This window comes from Hordeum vulgare, chromosome 2H, assembly GCF_904849725.1.
Source record: "Hordeum vulgare subsp. vulgare chromosome 2H, MorexV3_pseudomolecules_assembly, whole genome shotgun sequence".
NCBI lineage: Eukaryota > Viridiplantae > Streptophyta > Magnoliopsida > Poales > Poaceae > Hordeum > Hordeum vulgare.
In genome coordinates, this window is record NC_058519.1 from 75929096 (window position 1) to 75948137 (window position 19042).

The window sequence follows — 19042 nt, forward strand, 5'->3', positions numbered from 1 at the left end:
GTGTGAGGATGATGGAGCATAGCCAGACTATATGATTTTGTAGGGATAACTTTCTTTGGCCTTGTTATTTTGAAAGTTCATGATTACCTTGCTAGTTTTCTTGAAGTATTATTGTTTTCATGTCAATAGCAAACTATTGTTTTGAATCTTACGGATCTGAACATTCATGTCACATGAAAGAAGTTGCAAAGGACAACTATGCTAGGTAGCATTCCACATCAAAAATTCAGTCTTTATCACTTCCCTACTCGAGGACGAGCAGGAGTTAAGCTTGGGGATGCTTGATACGTCTCCAATGTATCTATAATTTTTTATGGTTTCATGCTATTATCTTGTCAAACTTTGGATGTTTTGTATGCCTTTTATATATTTTTTGGGACTAACTTATTAACTCAGTGCCAAGTGTCAGTTCCTATTTTCCCATGTTTTTGACCCTTTTCACAGGAGAATTTTAGACCGAGTCCAAATGGAATAAAATCCCCGAAAAGTTTTTTTTCCGAAACAAAAGAAGATCGGGAGACGTGAGAACCAAGGCAGGGGGTCCCCACGGACCCCACAAGCCCCGAGCCCCAGCCAGGGGGGAGGCAGGGCCTCACGGGCTTATGGGCCCCCTGGACCTCCTATGCCCTAGGTTTTGCGCCTATATATTCCCTAAAATCCCAGAAAAAAAAATCAAGAGATCATCGAAAATACTTTTCCGCCGTCGCAAGCTTCTGTCTCCGCAAGATCCCATCTGGGGCACGTTCTGGTGCCCCGCCGGAGGGGGGATTCGGATACGGAGGGCTTCTTCATCAACACCATGACCTCTCCGATGATGCGTGAGTAGTTCACCATAGACCTACGGGTCCATAGCTAGTAGCTAGATGGCTTCTTCTCTCTCTTGGATCTTCAATACCAAGTTCTCCATGATCTTCATGGAGATCTATCCGATGTAATCTTCTTTTGCGGTGTGTTTGTCAAGATCTAATGAATTGTGGATTTATGATCAGATTATCTATGAATCTTATTTGAGTTTCTTCTGATCTCTCTTATGGATGATTTCATATCCTTGTAATTCTCTTCGAGTTGTGGGTTTTGTTTGGCCAACTAGATCTATGATTCTTGCAATGGGAGAAGTGCTTGGTTTTGGGTTCATACCGTGCGGTGACCTCACCCAGTGACAGAAGGGGTAGCGAGGCACGCATCGTGTTGTTGCCATCAAGGGTAAAAAGATGGGGTTTTCATCATTGGTTTGAGATTATCCCTCTACATCATGTCATCTTGCTTAAGGCGTTACTCTGTTCGTCATGAACTCAATACACTAGATGCATGCTGGATAGCGGTCGATGTGTGTTGTAATAGTAGTAGATGCAGAAAGTATCGGTCTACTTGTCTCGGACGTGATGCCTGTATGTATGATCATTGCCTTAGATATCGTCATGACTTTGCGCGGTTATATCAATTGCTCGACAGTAATTTGTTCACCCACCGTAATACTTGCTATTTTGAGAGAAGCCTCTAGTGAACACTATGGCCCCCGGGTCTACTCCACACCATATTTTCAGCCTTACACTTTTACTTCGTTGCACTTTCCACCTTCAGATCTCACTTTGCAATCAATCTTGAAGGGATTTACAACCCCTTTATAGCATTGGGTGCATGCTCTTTGTGTTTGTGTAGGTACTGTGGACTTGACGAGATTCTCCTACTGGATTGATACCTTGGTTCTCAAACTAAGGGAAATACTTACTGCTCCAGTGCTGCGTCGCCCTTTCCTCTTCAAGGGAAAAACCAATGCAAGCCCAAGAGACGACAGAAGGATCTCTAGCACCACTGCCGGGGAAGAACTTTTGTTGCCGTAGCAGAAGAATTTCTGGCACCGTTGCCGGGGAAGAACTTTTGTTGCCGTAGCATTTACCTTGCCTCAAAGAAGTTGAAGCAATACTTCCAAGAGCATACCATCACTGTGGTGAGCACTGATCCACTTTCAGAAATCATGGGTAACCGTGGCGCGACTGGCAGGATCGCCAAGTGGTCCATCTCCATGGCTGACCATGACATCCGCTACGAGCCTCGCACTGCCATCAAGTCTCAGGTGGTGGACGACTTCCTTGGCGATTGGGCTAAAACCCAGTTTGAGCCGCCACCTCCGGATTCCACTCATTGGCGGATGCACTTCGACGACACGAAGATGCGAACTGGTCTGGGAGCCGGCATTGTCTTGATGTCTCCAAAAGGAGACCGGCTCAAGTATGCTCTCCAGATTCACTTCACCGCCTCCAACAACGTCGCTTAGTACGAAGCACTCGCTCACGGCCTCCGACTCGCCAAGGAGATTGGCATCCGGCGGCTCCTTTGCTTCGGCAACTCGGACCTGGTGGTGCAGCAAGTCTCTGGCAAATGGGACGCCAGGGACACCAACATGGCAAGCTACCGCTTCCTCATCCAGTAGCTCAGCGACCCCTTTTGAGGGTTGCGAGTTTCACCACGTTCCCAGGGCGGACAACGAAGCGGCCGATACATTGGCTAAGATTCGCTCCATGAGACAGGCCATCCCAGTCGTCGTCTCCCTTGAGCAGCTGCACAAGCCTTCCATCAAGCCGTCTCCAGAGTCGGCATCAATTTTCATGCGAGCTGATCCCTCGGTGCAAGCACCGTCGGCTACGCCAGCGGTGCCGGCTACAACTCATGTGCCGGCTGCACTGGCTCTGCCGACTCCAATTACGGCACCAGCTACAACCACTTGGCCGGCTACGACTACTTCGCCGGCTACAACAACAAATCCGGCTCCGCCAGGCCTCGAATCCTGTCGTCTCGACACCCAGTGGGTGGACATCATGGAGGTAGACGACGAGCCGGCTGCCACGACGGCATCAGAGACACAGAGTCTCGAGCCCGCGACTGCTTCATCAAGCGCGGGGGATGCAGAAGCCCCCCGACACTCAGGTCGAGACGGAGTCAGCCCTTGTGTCGGCTCCGTCGTGGGCTCAACCCATCCTGGCCTTCCTTCTTCACGACGAACTTCCTCAATAGGAGGCGGAGGCAAGACAGATCCAGCGTCGATCTACAACCTACGCCATCATCAATCGCGAGCTAGTTCGGCGTAGCGTGACTAGCGTGTTCCAGCGCTGCGTCGAATCAGAAAAGGGATAGGAGATCCTCAGAGTCATTCACCAGGGGGAGTGCGGGCATCACGCTGCCTCTAGAACCCTGGTGGCCAAAGCATTCCGCCATGGATTCTACTAGCTCACGGCCCTCGAGGAGGCCGTGGACATGGTCAACAAGTGCGAGGGCTGCCAATGCTTTGGCGCGCAGAGCCACATGCCGCCTTCGGCCCTCAAAACCATCCCCTTGTCATGGCCTTTCGTGGTCTGGGGGTTGGACATGGTGGGGCCATTCAAGACGGCTCGCGGTGGCATGACCCATCTCTTAGTGGCCATCGATAAATTTACCAAGTGGATCGAGGCTAGACCCATCAAGAAGCTTGACGGCCCCACGACTGTCAGGTTCATTACAGACATCTCTGTCCGATATGGCGTCCCCCACAGCATCATCACTGACAACGACACCAACTTCGCCAAGGGTGCTTTGGCGCTCTACTACTCCAAGGTAGGCATCCGGCTCGACTTAGCGTCTGTGGCACACCCCCAGTCCAATGGCCAGGTGGAGAGGGCCAACGGCCTAATCCTGTCCGGCATCAAGCCAAGACTGGTGGCACCACTTGTTAGGTCAGCCGACTACTGGATCAAAGAGTTACCGGCAATACTATGGAGCTTCGCACCACGCCCAACCGATCGACCGGCTTCACCCCATTTTTTCTGGTATATGGGTCCGAGGCTATCATCCCTACGGATGTCGAGTTCGACTCGCCTCGGGTCACCCTATACACAGAAAAAAAAGCAAAGGAGGCAAGAGAAGACGGCGTCGATCTACTCGAGGAGGCACGGGACCTAGCCTTGAGCTGGACGACAATCTATCAACAAAAGATGAGATACTACCACAACAAGAAGATCAAGCCTCTCCCCTTCAGAGAGGGGGACTTGGTGCTCAGAAGAATCCAGCGAACAGCCAGCCAACACAAGTTCTCATCCCCATGGGAGGGACCCTTCATCATCAACAGGGCATTGCACAACAATGCCTACTACTTGATCGATGCCCAGAAGCCAAGGAAGTGCAAGAGGGACGACTTCGGCCAGGAGACGGAACGTCCATGGAACGCGGCGTTGCTTCACCCGTTCTATTGCTAGAACGCAAGTATCAAACATGGAAACAGCATGCACATATGTATCTTTCTCCCCCTTCGGGATTTCTAATGAATGCAATGAAAAGAGCATGCCCATATGCTTCTTTTTAGATTCATGACTAGAGTTTTCACTCATTCTGTGAGTCCCTTGGTCTGGTTCAAATGGGCTCGGGGGCTTGCTAGCCGCCCGAACAACTTCCTTAAATTGTAGAAGATCACATAGTGTACGTCGGACCGATCCCTGGTCGTCTCGTAACAGCTACAGACCGGCTCCCGGCTGTCCGGCTAGCAAGGCGACGCCAGGTAAGGCCGGATGCATATGAAGTTCGACTACAAAAAGGTTGTCGACTCGGGTTGGCTCGATCTTCTTACGATCTTATTCCAGCCGGCCTCTGCTGGTTTGTGTTTGAGTCTTTAAGTCTTGATGGCTTTGAAAAATCTAAGCCCAATATTCCCAAAGGCAGAAGCCTCGACCCAGTCACAGACCGGTTCCCGGCTGTTGGGCTGGCGGGGTAGACACCAGAGGGAGTAAAGGGGTTGGAGAAAAAGAAGTCAAGCAGGAAACAAAAGATGAAAATATAAAGCATCACACATGGCATTACGAATATAATGCAGAATTCATACATTCAAAAGCATTGGCCCACGACCGAAGTTCATTACACACACCAAGTGGGTGGAACTGTTGGACTGACAATTCATTGCAGACAACCAGAAAACAAGACCGGCTAAGGGGCGGCGGCCTCGTCTGTCGCCCCGGCTGCTGCTCTTGAGGTGGTGGCTTCACCATCGCCGTGTGCTCCCGAGGCGGTGGCGCCATCTCCTCCGTGAGAGCTTTTGGCTCTGTCCTTGGCGGAGTCGGCATATGCCTCGCCACTAGAGGCGGTGTCTTCCACCTCACGAACTGCCTCGTCGAAGCTGCCATCAGCGTCATAGGGTTGAAGGTCGTGCAGATCCTCAGGGAGCACGTTGCCGTCTTCACCCCGCTCCAAGTTGAGCTCATCCCAGGTGGTGTACGAGGCGATGTCGCTGACCCTCACACGCAGCTGCTCCTCCACGGCCTGCAGCTCCCCCTCCGAGCCGTCGCGCTGTGTGACGAGCTTGCCCAAGTCCAGGTTCCGGTAGAAGGACTTGGCCAAGTGCAGGGCCATGTAGGCTCCAGCACGCGCGGCTGAGGCGCGCCAGGCGTCAAGACAATCGTCGCCGGCCGCAAGACAGCGGGAGAGCCGGCTCATCGATGCCGGCTCCACGGCCTGGGGCCATAGAGCCTTTATCATCGACGAGCCTGCGATCTGAAGCCGCTCCATGGACTCGGCAAGGGCACGCAGGCAGGCTCGGAGGCCCACGCCAATCTCCTTAACGCTCCAGCCAGCAGTAATGACTACCTCCTGCCCGGCAACACGACGCTCCTCACAGGTGACCTCTATAGCCGTTTTAGCCGCTTCCCGTGTCTCAGGGAAAAACCTGGGATAGGGGAAGGGGTGCGAAGAAGAATAAGAAGAGGAAGCAGCAAATAAGAAAATTCAAGACAGAATAAAGAGGACTTCCGGTCGAAATGACTATCAGTCTCATGGGCATTCTCCAGGGCCTCGAGTTCCCGCACCTTGCTCGCTTGAGTGGCGCGGGAGACTTCTTCCTAGGGGGTTGTGACCGTCTCCAGCGCCTTGGCCAGCTGCGCCTGCCTCTGGATCAGGGCCTCCTCCTTCTCCTTCAGGGCAACGTCCTTAAGCTTCATCTCCTCGAGATGAGCCATCTTGAGATGCTCCGTGTCGGCAACATAGGAGTCGTCCTTCTCATGCAGGGTGGCGCGCAGCTGCTCCTGCTCAGCTTGGCGGGCCGCCTCGAGCTCCTTCTTCTCCGTCTGGAGAAGAGCCAGCTGCTGCTGGAGCCGCCGGTCCGCCTCGCACACGGCGTCCCGCTCCATAACAGCCTTGCCCAGCCGGACCTGAAGTTCGGCAACCTGGCCGTCAGCCGCCTGGTTCTGAGCCCGCAACACGTTATATGCATGCACTTGGGCATCGTAAAGACCCTACGAGCAAAACAAAGAAGATGCAAAGTAAGATTCGGCCCGGTTAATTCATAACCAGCCCGATTCTCGGGGGCTACACCCAGTGGGTGCGCTAGCGCGCCCCCACTAAAAAAGCAAAGACAAGGAAAAAGCTCGAAGAGATTCGGCCCAGCCAATGCTTGGCCGGCCCGATTCTCGGGGCCTACACCCAGCGGGTGCGATGGCGCGCCCCCACTGATTCAAGAGAAGAAAAAAAAATCAAAACCAAGACAAGGAGGATGCAAAGGATGAAGCACTCACCCTGGTGCGCTCCTTCAGACGCTCCAGATCGCTGTCCGCCATGCGGGCTGCCTGCTCCACCTTGTACCGACTGCTAGCAAACAGCGACACCAGCTACAGAACGCCTTGGAGTATGGTTCCAGCGGGCAGCACCTGGCGCTCAAGGTTGGCCGCTCTCCAAGCCTTCATAGGCCGGCTCCCGGCTCTGGGGCCGGCTGTTGGATCAGCCGGGCCACGGTTGGAGACGACGATGGTGCCGTCTCCAGGCGTAGGTCTAGCGCCGGCTTCGTCGACGTCCCAACCGGCGTTGTCTCCGCAGCAGTACGTGGATTGGCCGCGTCCGGCGCATCCATGACCACCTCTGGCGCATCCAGGTTCAGCTCCGGCGCGTCGGCCGCCGCCTCGGCCTCCGGCGACTCGGGGATTTCCTCGAGGTCCACTGGCGCGGAGGCGTCTGGCTCGGATGGCCTGGCCGCCTCGGCCCTTTGGGTGCGCCTCAGGGCCGCCTCGCTAGCTGTCTCCTCCACGCGAGCACGCGTGGAGGGGTCATGTCTGGCCTTCGTACACCTCTTTGTAGGCTTCTCGGCCCGGCTGGGCTGAGATATGCCTTCGGCCATCTTCTTCGCTGCCACCTCCCAGCAGCGGGTAGATTGTTCTTCAATTTCCTTCTGGGCAGCGTCAGCCGCTCATACATCTCCATCGTATCTATAATTTTTGATTGTTTCATGCCAATATTCTACAACTTTCATATACTTTTGGCAACTTTTTATACTATTTCTGGGACTAACATATTGATCCAGTGCCCAGTGCCAGTTCCTGTTTGTTGCATGTTTTTTTTGTTTCGCAGATTATCCATACCAAACGAAGTTCAAACGCAATAAAAAAACCTACAGGGATTTATTTGTAATATTTACGATTTTTGGGAAGAAGGATCTACACGAAACAATGCCCGAGGAGGTCACAAGCCCAGGAGGCGCGCCCCCCTAGGCCGCGGCTGACAGGCTTGTGACCAATCCCTGAGGCGGTTGGGGCCCTTATTTCGCTGCAAGAAAGCTAATATCCGAAAGAAAATCGTGTTAAAATTTCATCCCAATCGGAGTTACGGATCTCTGGGAATTTAAGAAATGGTGAAAGGCAGAATCTGGGAGCGCAGAAACAGAATGACACAGAGAGAGAGATCCAATCTCGGAGGGGCTCTCTCCCCTCCGCCGCCATGGAGACCATGGACCAGAGGGGAAACCCTTCTCCCATCTAGGGAGGAGGTCAAGGAAGAAGAAGAAGGGGGGCTCTCCCCCCTCTCTCCCGGCGGCGCCGGAACGCCACCCGGGACATCATCGTGTGACGACGATCTACACCAACACCTCCGTCATCTTCACCAACACCTCCATCACCTTCCCCCATCTATATTCAGCGGTCCACTCTCCCACAACCCGTAGTACCCTCTACTTGAACATGGTGCTCTATGCTTCATATTATTATCCAATGATGTTTTGCCATCCTATGATGTCTGAGTAGATTTTCGTTGTCCTACGATGATTGATGAATTGCTATGATTGGTTTAATTTGCTTGTGGTTATGTTGCTGTCCTTTGGTGCCCATCATATGGGCGCACACGTGGATCACACCATGGGGTTAGTAGTATGTTGATAGGACTATGTATTGGAGGGCAAGGGTGACAGAAGCTTTAGCCTAGCATAGAAATTGATGCATACGTGATTGAAGGGGGACCAATATATCTTATTGCTATGGTTGGGTTTTACCTAAATGAATGTTAGAAGTTGCGGATGCTTGCTAATAGTTCCAATCATAAGTGCATAGAATTCCAAGTAAGGGATGACATGCTAGCAGTGGCCGCTCCCACATAAAACTTGTTATCGATATAGTAACGTAGTCAATTGCTTAGGGACAATTCCGGAACTCCTACCACCACTTTTCCACACTTGTTAAACTAACTGCTTCTTTATCTAACCAGACCCTAGTTTTTATTTGCATGTTCTTTATTTTCTTGCAAACCTATCCTTTCACACCTACAAAGTACTTCTAGTTTCATACTTGTTCCAGGTAAAGCGAACGTAAGGTGTGCGTAGAGTTGTATCGGCGGTCGATAGAACTTGAGGGAATATTTGTCCTACCTTTAGCTCCTCGTTGGGTTTGACACTCTTACTTATCGAGAAAGGCTACAATTGATCCCCTATACTTGTGGGTTATCAATACCTTTTTCTGGCGCCGTTGCCGGGGAGCAATAGCGTGGGGTTAATATTCTCGTGTGTGCTTGTTTGCTTTATCACTAAGTAGATTTATTTTCTGTTCTAAGTTGTTCTCTATCTTTAGTTATTGATATGGAACATGAAATACCAAAAAATTAGGTGTACTTGCTACTCATGGAGATGGGGAACCTCCTAAAACCCTCGATGCTCGTTATGTGGAAAATATTATGCAGTTATTTAATAATCCTGAGAAAACCCCATTAAATTATATAATGGGACACATGTTGGATCAACGTGAATACTTTAGGGATTATCGCTTGACTCAAAAAGGTAAACTATTATGGGATCAAATTCATATGTTGAAATGTTATGCTTGGGAGCTATGCTCGAGATATGATATTACTTATTGCTCTAGGATGAAGCCTAAACACCTTCCCTTTTCTTGTAAATTTAATGCTAATGAAACCTTGGCTGCTTATGCTAATGGTATATATGATTACTATGATGTGGAAAAATAGAAGAGTTTGTTGCTTTTATGGGTGCTTATGAAATTGAAGCTCTGTTTAAAAGGTGTGATGATAATGATGATGCTGCTTATCGATCTGAAAATTTGGTTATGCTTCATTATTGTTATACTAATTATGAATATAATTCCCATATTTATTGATTTATGGAGAAATTCTACGCTGCCCAAGAAGAGACTATATTTTGCAGGAAACTATGGAAGAAGAAAATGCTGAAACTGTGAGCTCATTAGATGAAAAAGATGACGAGGAGAGCGAAGAACAAAAGGAGGAAGAGTGAACTAGCTACCCGTGCCCACCTTCTAATGAGAGTAACTCTTCAACTCATACATTGTTTAATTTCCCTTCGAAGGATTAATGCTATGTTGATTGCTATGATCCCTTGGATTCGTTTGAAATATCCCTTTTTGATGAACTTGATGCTTGCTATGCTTGTGGCCATGATGCCAATATGAATTATGCTTATGAAGATGAACTTGCTATAGTTCCTTATGTTAAACATGAAATTGTTGCTATCGCATCCACTTATGATAGTCCTATTATCTTTTTGAACTCTCCCAACTACACTACATCGGAGAATATTACACATGATGGGTTGCCTTCTACTATTACACATGATGATTTTGATGAATATAATATGCATGTGCTTGCTGCTCCTACTTTGCAATTATTATGAGAGAGGAACTACATCTCTACCTCTCTATGTTTCCAATACAATAAAATTGCAAGAAACTGCTTATGCTATGTATTGGCCTTTACTTGATGTGCATGCATTGTTCTTTTATGACATGCCAATGCATAGGAAGAGAGTTAGACTTCGTCATTGCATGATATATGTTACCTTGTGCTCACTACTAAATTACAAATAATTGTTAATTAAAATTGGCTTTGATATACTTTGGAATCCGGGTGGATCCATTACTTGAGCACTTTATGCCTAGCTTAATGGCTTTAAAGAAAGCGCTGCCTGGGAGACAACCCGGAAGTTTTAGAGATTCATTTATTTATGTTGAGTGATTTTATTTAGTTTAAAAACAAAACAAAAAATATAGAGGGGAAATTAAAACTTTTTCAAGAAGAGAAGCGATTTAAAGGTGATGCATTGCGGAAGTGAGGGTCGACCTTGAACACATGTGTTCATGCTCATGGAAACAATGTAGAATTTTTCATGGAAATTTCTCGCAAAAATAATTATCCCCTTGTAAAATTCCATTGTATTATAAAAATAATGTGCCAAGTAAATCCTATATGATTAGTTTGGGTGATAGTTGTTTGATCATTCTGAAAAAGACAAAAACTTTATGCTCACGAAATTATTTTTAATTCCTATCCAGAAAGAGGTTTTGAGTTGATTCTTTTTGCTGCTTATTTATATGCAAAGTTCACTAATTTTCATAATGTTTCAGAATTTTTGGGGTATCAGAAGTATGGTATAAGTTCAGATTACTATAGACTGTTCTGTTTTTGACAGATTCTGTTTTCTATGCATTGTTCTCTTATTTTGATGAATCTGTGGGTAGTATCGGGGGGTATGAACCATGGTGAAGTTGTATTACAGTAGATATAATGCTAATATGAATTTGGAATGAGTTCACAACAGTACTTAAAGTGGTGATTTACTTTATTATACTAACGGATCTCACGAAGGTTTTGTTGAGTTTTGTGTGATTGAAGTTTTCAAGTTTTGGGTGAGACCACGATGGATGAAGTAATAAGGAGAGGCAAGAGCCTAAGCTTGGGGATGCCCAAGGCACCCCAAGGTAATATTCAAGGAAGACTCGAGCGTCTAAGCTTGGGGATGCCCCGGAAGGCATCCCCTCTTTCGTCTACAATCTATCGGTAATTTTACTCGGAGCTATATTTTTATTCGTCACATGATATGTGCAAATGCTTGGAGCGTCTTTTGTGTTTATTTTCCCTTTTTCTTTTATGCACCATGCTGGTATGAGATAGTCCTTGGTTGATTTATAGAATGCTCTTTGCACTTCACTTATATCTTTTGAGTATGGCTTTATAGAATGCTTCATGTGCTTCACTTATATCATTTGAAGTTTGGATTGTGTGTTTCCCTACACATAGAAAACCGCCATTTGTAGAATTCTCTTTTGCTTCACTTATATTTGTTAGAGCGGGGCATATCTTTTATAGAAAGAATTAAACTCTCATGCTTCACTTATACCTATTGAGAGAGTTAACAGGAGTTGGTCATTCACATGGTTAGTCATAAAATCCTACATAAAACTTGTAGATCACTGAATATGATATGTTTGATTCCTTGCAATAGTTTTGCGACATGAAGATGTGATATTAGAGTCATGCTAGTGAGTAATTGTGTATTCGTAGAAATACTTGTGTTAAGGTTTGTGATTCCCGTAGCATGCACGTATGGTGAACCGTTATGTGACGAAGTTGGAGCATGATTTATTTATTGATTGTCATCCTTTGTGTGGAAGTCGGGATAGCGCGATGGTTAACTCCTACCAACCCTTCCCCTAGGAGCATGCGTGTAGTACCTTGTTTCGATGACTAATAGACTTTTGCAATAAGTATGTGAGTTCTTTATGACTAATGTTGAGTCCATGGATTATACGCACTCTCACCCTTCCACCATTGCTAGCCTCTCTAGTACCACACAACTTTCGCCGGTGCATTACACCCACCATATACCCTTCCTCAAAACATCCACCATACCTACCTATTATGCCATTTCCATAGCCATTCTCAGATATATTGCCATGCAACTTCCATCGTTCCGTTTATTATGACACGCACCATCATTGTCATATTGCTTTGCATGATTGTAAGATAGCTAGCATGATGTTTTCATGGCTTGTCCGTTTTTTGATGTCATTGCTACGCTAGATCACTGCACATCCCGGTACACCATCGGAGGCATTCATACAGAGTCATATTTTGTTCTAAATATTGAGTTGTAAGTAAATAAAAGTGTGATGATCATCATTGTTAGAGCATTGTCCCATGTGGGGAAGTAATAAAAGAGGCCAATGAAGCCCAAATAAAAAAAGAGAGGCCAAAGAAGCCCACCAAAAAAATGAGAGAAAAGAGAGAAGGGGCAATGCTACTATCCTTTACCATACTTGTGCTTCAAAGTAGCACCATGATCTTCATGATAGAGAGTCTCCTATGTTGTCAGTTTCATATACTAGTGGGAAATTTTCATTATAGAACTTGTCTTGTATATTCCAATGATGAGTTTCCTCAAATTGCCTGAGCAATCGAGTTGGATGCACACCCACTAGTTTCTTTTTGAGCTTTCATACACTTACAGCTCTTGTGCATCTGTTGCATGGCAATCCCTACTCACTCACATTGATATCTATTGATGGGCATCTCCATAGCCCGTTGATACGCCTAGTTGATGTGAGACTATCTCCTCCTTTTTGTCTTCTCCACAACCACCATATTCTATTCCACCTATAGTGCTATGTCCATGGCTCACGCTCATGTATTGCGTAAAAGTTGAAAAAGTTTGAGAACACTAAAGTATGAAACAATTGCTTGGCTAAAACCAGGGTTGTGCATGATTTAAATATGTTGCGTGGGGAAGATGGAGCATAGCCAGACTATATGATTTTGTAGGGATAACTTTCTTTGGCCATGATATTTTGAAAAGACATGATTGCTTTGTTAGTATGCTTGAAATATTATTGTCTTTATGTCAAATGATAGACTATTGCTTCCAATAACTCGTGTTTTAGTATTCATGCCATGATTAGATTATATGATCAAGATTATGCTAGGTAGCATTCCACATCAAAAAATATCTTTTTTATCATTTACCTACTCGAGGACGAGCAGGAATTAAGCTTGGGGATGCTGATACGTCTCCATCGTATCTATAATTTTTGATTGTTTCATGAAAATATTCTACAACTTTCATATACTTTTGGCAACTTTTTATACTATTTTTGGGACTAACATATTGATCTAGTGCCGAGTGTCAGTTCCTATTTGTTGCATGTTTTTTGTTTCGTAGATTATCCATACCAAACGAAGTCCAAACGCAATAAAAAACCTACGGGGATTTTTTTTGGAATATTTATGATTTTTGGGAAGAAGAATCTACGCGAAACGATGCCCGAGGAGGTCACAAGCCCAGGAGGCGTGACCCCCCTAGGACGCGGTAGGCAGGCTTGTGGCCAATCCCTAAGGCGGCTGGGGCCCTTCTTTCGCTGCAAGAAAGCTAATATCCGAAAGAAAATCGTGTTAAAATTTCAGCCCAATCGGAGTTACGGATCTCCGGGAATTTAAGAAACGGTGAAAGGCAGAATCTGGGAGCGCAGAAACAGAAGGACACAAAGAGAGATCCAATCTCGGAGGGGCTCTCGCCCCTCCGCCGCCATGGAGACCATGGACCAGAGGGGAAACCCTTCTCCCATCTAGGGAGGAGTTCAAGGAAGAAGAAGAAGAAGGGGGGCTCTCTGCCCCTCTCTCCCGGCGGCGCCGGAACGCCGCCCAGGACATCATCGTGTGACGGCGATCTACACCAACACCTCCGTCATCTTCACCAACACCTCCATCACCTTCCCCCATCTATATTCAGCGGTCCACTCTCCCGCAACCCGCTGTACCCTCTACTTGAACATGGTGCTTTATGCTTCATATTATTATCCAATGATGTGTTGCCATCCTATGATGTTTGAGTAGATTTTCGTTGTCCTATCGGTGATTGATGAATTGCTACGATTTGTTTAATTTGCTTGTGGTTATGTTGTTGTCCTTTGGTGCCCATCATATGGGCGCGCACGTGGATCACACCATGGGGTTAGTAGTATGTTGATAGGACTATGTATTGGAGGGCAAGGGTGACAGAATCTTCAACCAAGCATAGAAATTGATGCATACGGGATTGAAGGGGGACCAATATATCTTATTGCTATGGTTGGGTTTTACCTTAATGAACGTTAGTAGTTGCGAATGCTTGCTAATAGTTCCAATCATAAGTGCATATAATTCCAAGTAAGGGATGACATGCTAGCAGTGGCCTCTCCCACATAAAACTTGTTATCGATATAGTAACGTAGTCAATTGCTTAGGGACAATTCCGGAACTCCTACCACCACTTTTCCACACTCGTTAAACTAACTGCTTCTTTATCTAACCAGACCCTAGTTTTTATTTACATGTTCTCTATTTTCTTGCAAACCTATCCTTTCACACCTACAAAGTACTTCTAGTTTCATACTTGTTCTAGGTAAAGCGAACGTAAAGTGTGCATAGAGTTGTATCGGTGGTCGATAGAACTTGAGGGAATATTTATCCTACCTTTAGCTCCTCGTTGGGTTCGACACTCTTACTTATCGAGAAAGGCTACAATTGATCTCCTATACTTGTGGGTTATCAAGACCTTTTTCTGGCGCCGTTGCCGGGGAGCAACAGCGTGGGGTGAATATTCTCGTGTGTGCTTATTTGCTTTATCACTAAGTAGATTTATTTGCTGTTCTAAGTTGTTCTCTATCTTTATTTATGGATATGGAACACGAAATACCAAAAAAATTAGATGTACTTGCTACTCATGGAGATGGGGAACCTCCTAAAACCCTCGATGCTCGTTATGTGGAAAATATTATGCAGTTCTTTAATAATCCTGAGAAAACCCCATTAAATTATATAATGGGATACACGTTGGATCAACGTGAATACTTTAGGGATTATCGCTTGACTCAAAAAGGGAAACTATTATGGGATCAAATTCATATGTTGAAATGTTATGCTTGGGAGCTATGCTCGAGATATGATATTACTTGTTGCTCTAGGATGAAGCCTAAACACCTTCCCTTTTCTTGTAAATTTAATGCTAATGAAACCTTGGCTTCTTATGCTAATGGTATATATTATTACTATGATGTGGAACAAATAGAAGAGTTTGTTGCTTTTATGGGTGCTTATGAAATTGAAGCTGTGTTTAAAAGGTGTGATGATAATGATGCTGCTGCTTACCGATCTGAAAATTTGGTTATGCTTTGTTATTGTTATACTAATTATGAATATAATGCCCATATTTATCGATTTATGGAGAAATTCTACGCTGCCCAAGAAGAGACTAGTATTTTGCAGTAAACTATGGAAGAGGAAAACGCTGAAACGGTGAGCTCATTAGATGAAAAAGATGACGAGGAGAGCGAAGAACAAAAGGAGGAAGAGCGGACTAGCTACCCGTGCCCACCTTCTAATGAGAGTTACTCTTCAACTCATACATCGTTTAATTTCCCTTCAAAGGATGAATGCTATGTTGATTGCTATGATCCCTTGGATTCGTTTGAAATATCCTTTTTTATGAATTTGATGCTTGCTATGCTTGTGGCCATGATTGCAATATGAATGATGCTTATGAAGATGAACTTGCTATAGTTCCTTATGTTAAACATGAATTGTTGCTATCGCATCCACTTATGATAGTCCTATTATCTTTTTGAACTCTCCCAACTACACATTATGTGAGAAGTTTGCTCTTATTAGGGATTACATAGATGGGTTGCCTTCTACTATTACACATGATGATTTTGATGAATATAATATGCATGTGCTTGCTGCTCCTACTTGCAATTATTATGAGATAGGAACTACATCTCTACCTCTCTATGTTTCCAATACGATAAAATTGCAAGAAACTGCTTATGCTATGTATTGGCCTTTACTTGATGTGCATGAATTGTTCTTTTATGACATGCCAATGCATAGGAAGAGAGTTAGACTTCGTCATTGCATGATATATGTTACCTTGTGATCACTACTAAATTACAAATCATTGTTAATTAAAATTGGCTTTGATATACCTTGGAATCCGGGTGGATCCATTACTTGAGCACTTTATGCCTAGCTTAATGGCTTTAAAGAAAGCGCTGCCTGGGAGACAACCCGGAAGTTTTAGAGAGTCATTTATTTCCGTCGAGTGCTTTTATTTAGTTACTATGAATGCGGTTGATGGAGTCGTACTCGCAGCGATTCAGATCGCGGTCGGTTCCGATCTATGTGTCGAATCACGACACCTCCGCGTTCAACACACGTACAGCAGAGTGACGTCTCCCACGCCTTGATCCAGCAAGGAGGAGGGAGAGGTTGAGGGAGAGCTTCGGCATCACGACGACGTGGTGGTGGTGGATCTAGGAGGTCTTCCGGCAGGGCTTCGCCAAGCACCGTGGGAGAGGAGAAAGAGGAGAAGGAGGGCTGCGCCGAGATTTAGATTTCGTGTGTCTCAAATCAGCCAAAACCTCCACTATATATAGGGGAAGGGGGAGGGGGCGCCCCCTTTAGGGTTCCCACCCCAAAGGGTGCGGCAGCCCCATCTAGGGCTGGTAGTGGCGGCCAGGACAAGAGAGAGGGGGTGGCGCACCCCAAATGGGCCTTAGGCCCATCTGCATTAGGGTTTCCCCCTTCCCTCTCTTGTGGCGCCTTGGGCCTAGGTGGGAGGCGCACCAGCCCACTCTGGGCTGGTTCCCTTCCACCTTTTCGCCCATGCTAGCCTTCGGGGCTGGTGGCTGATTGCAATCCCCGGCAACGGCGCCAGAAAAATGCTTGATGTCAACTGTTCTTCCCCTTGCAATGGCACCAGAAGAATGCTGCTAGCACTCTCCGGCAATTGAAACTAGAAGAATGTTGTTGACGGCCCACCAACGCGTGGGATCGTAGCAATTTTCGAGGGTAGGGTATTCGACCCAAATTTGTTGATCGCCAAAACATGAGGTGAGAGAATACTCTCGAGTATTAGCAGTTGAATTTGCCAGATTCAACCACACCTAAAAGATTAGTATCTGCAAGCAAAGTAGTAGTAGCAAAGTAGTATGATAACAACGGTGTCAGAAACGATTTGTTGACACGGCAGACTATTTCTAACGATTGTATCAATGGCGCCAAGTTGCCTCGTTGACGGAAATTGTCGGTTCCCGTCAACGACCAGCGAACCAAAATTGTAGCAGGTAGCAGCAGTGTAACGAGCAATAGCAGCGGCAAGGAAAAGCAGTAGTGACAACAATAGCAAGTAGCAGCAGTAGCAAGTGACAGTAGTAGCAACAGTAGCAGCAGAGCAAGACAAGTAACATCAGCAGCAACAGTAGTAACAGCAGAGCAAGACAAGTAACAGCAGCAGTAGGACAAACTCGTAGGCAATGGGTCGGTGATTTGTTTGGATGATATTCATCATGCAATAGTTATAACACGGAGAGATATGTGGCTAGCTCCCGGTCGTCAATGTGATGTAGGCATGCATTCCGTGTGTCGTCATACGTGCTTAGGGAAAAGAACTTGCATGACATCTATTGTCCATCCCTCCCGTGGCAGCGGGGTCCAAAAGGAAACTACGGGATATTAAGGTTCTCCTTTTAATAAAGAACCGGACCAACGCATTAGCACTTGGTGAACACATGAACTCCTCAAACTATGGTCATCACCGGGAGTGGTTCCGGTTATTGTCACTCCGGGGTTGCCGGATCATAGCACATAGTAGGTAACTACAACTTGCAAGATCGGATCTAAAACACACATATATTGGTGACAACATAATAATTTCAGATCTGAAATCATGGCACTCGGGCCCTAGTGACAAGCATTAAGCATGGCAAAGTAGTAGCAACATCAGTCTCAGAACATAGTGGATACTAGGGATCAATCCCCATCAAAACTAACTCGATTACATGATAGATCTCATCCTACTCATCACCGCCCAGCGAGCCTACGAATAGATTACTCACGAACGACGAAGAGCTTCATGGAATTGGAGAGGGAAGAGGGTTGATGATGACGATGCCGATGATTTCCCCTCTCTGGAGCCCAAGACGGACTCCAGATGAAGAACAGGTGGTGGCGGTGGCTCCGTATCGCAAACGCGACGAAAACTTCTCTTTTTATTTTTTCTGGGACGAAAGTGAACTTATAGACCTGATGTTGGGGGCGGCAGAGCCGTGTGGGCCCCACAAGCCTGCCCACCGCCACCAGGGGGTGGTGGAGGAGCCAGGGCTTGTGGCCCACTTGCCCACCCCCTCAGGTGGAACTTGGCGTAGATATTTTTCTTATTTTCCAAAACTGCTCCCGTAAATTTTCAGGACGTTTGGAGAACTTTGATTTCTGCACAAAAATAACACCAAGGCAAATCTGTTGAAAACAGCGTCAGTCCAGGTTAGTTCCATTCAAATCATGCAAATTAGAGTCCAAAACAAGGGCAAAGGAGTTTGGAAAAGTAGATACGATGGAGACGTATCAACTCCCCCAAGCTTAAAACCTTGCTTGTCCTCAAGCAACTCAGTTGACAAACTGAGAGAGAAAGAAAAACTTTGACAAACTCTATTTGATCTTGTTGTTGCAACTATGTCTAACTCATAACCAGAATTTCAGCAAGATCACAACTTAACCACATAAGCAAATGACAGAAAGGTCTCACGGTAAACTAATATCAATGGCATAATCAGCTAACGAGCAAATAATAATGAGTTTCGAATACCAACACTTCAATCAAAACAAGCATGAAACAATATGAATAGGTGGTATCTCGCTAGCTCTTTCTGAGACCGCAAAACATAAATGCAGAGCACTTTCAAAGATCAAGGGCTGACTAAACATTGTAATTTATAGCAACAAAGATCCAGTCATAGTCATACTCAATATCAATCAAAAGCAAAGCATAAAAATGATAGAGGTGCTCTCTAATTGGTGCTTATAAAAGAAGAGGATGACTCAACATGAAAATAAATAGACATGCCCTTCACAGAGGGAAGCATTGATTTGCAGAGGTGCCAGAGCTCCAGCTTTGAAAACAGAGATAATAATTTTGGGTGGCATGCTTTCATTGTCA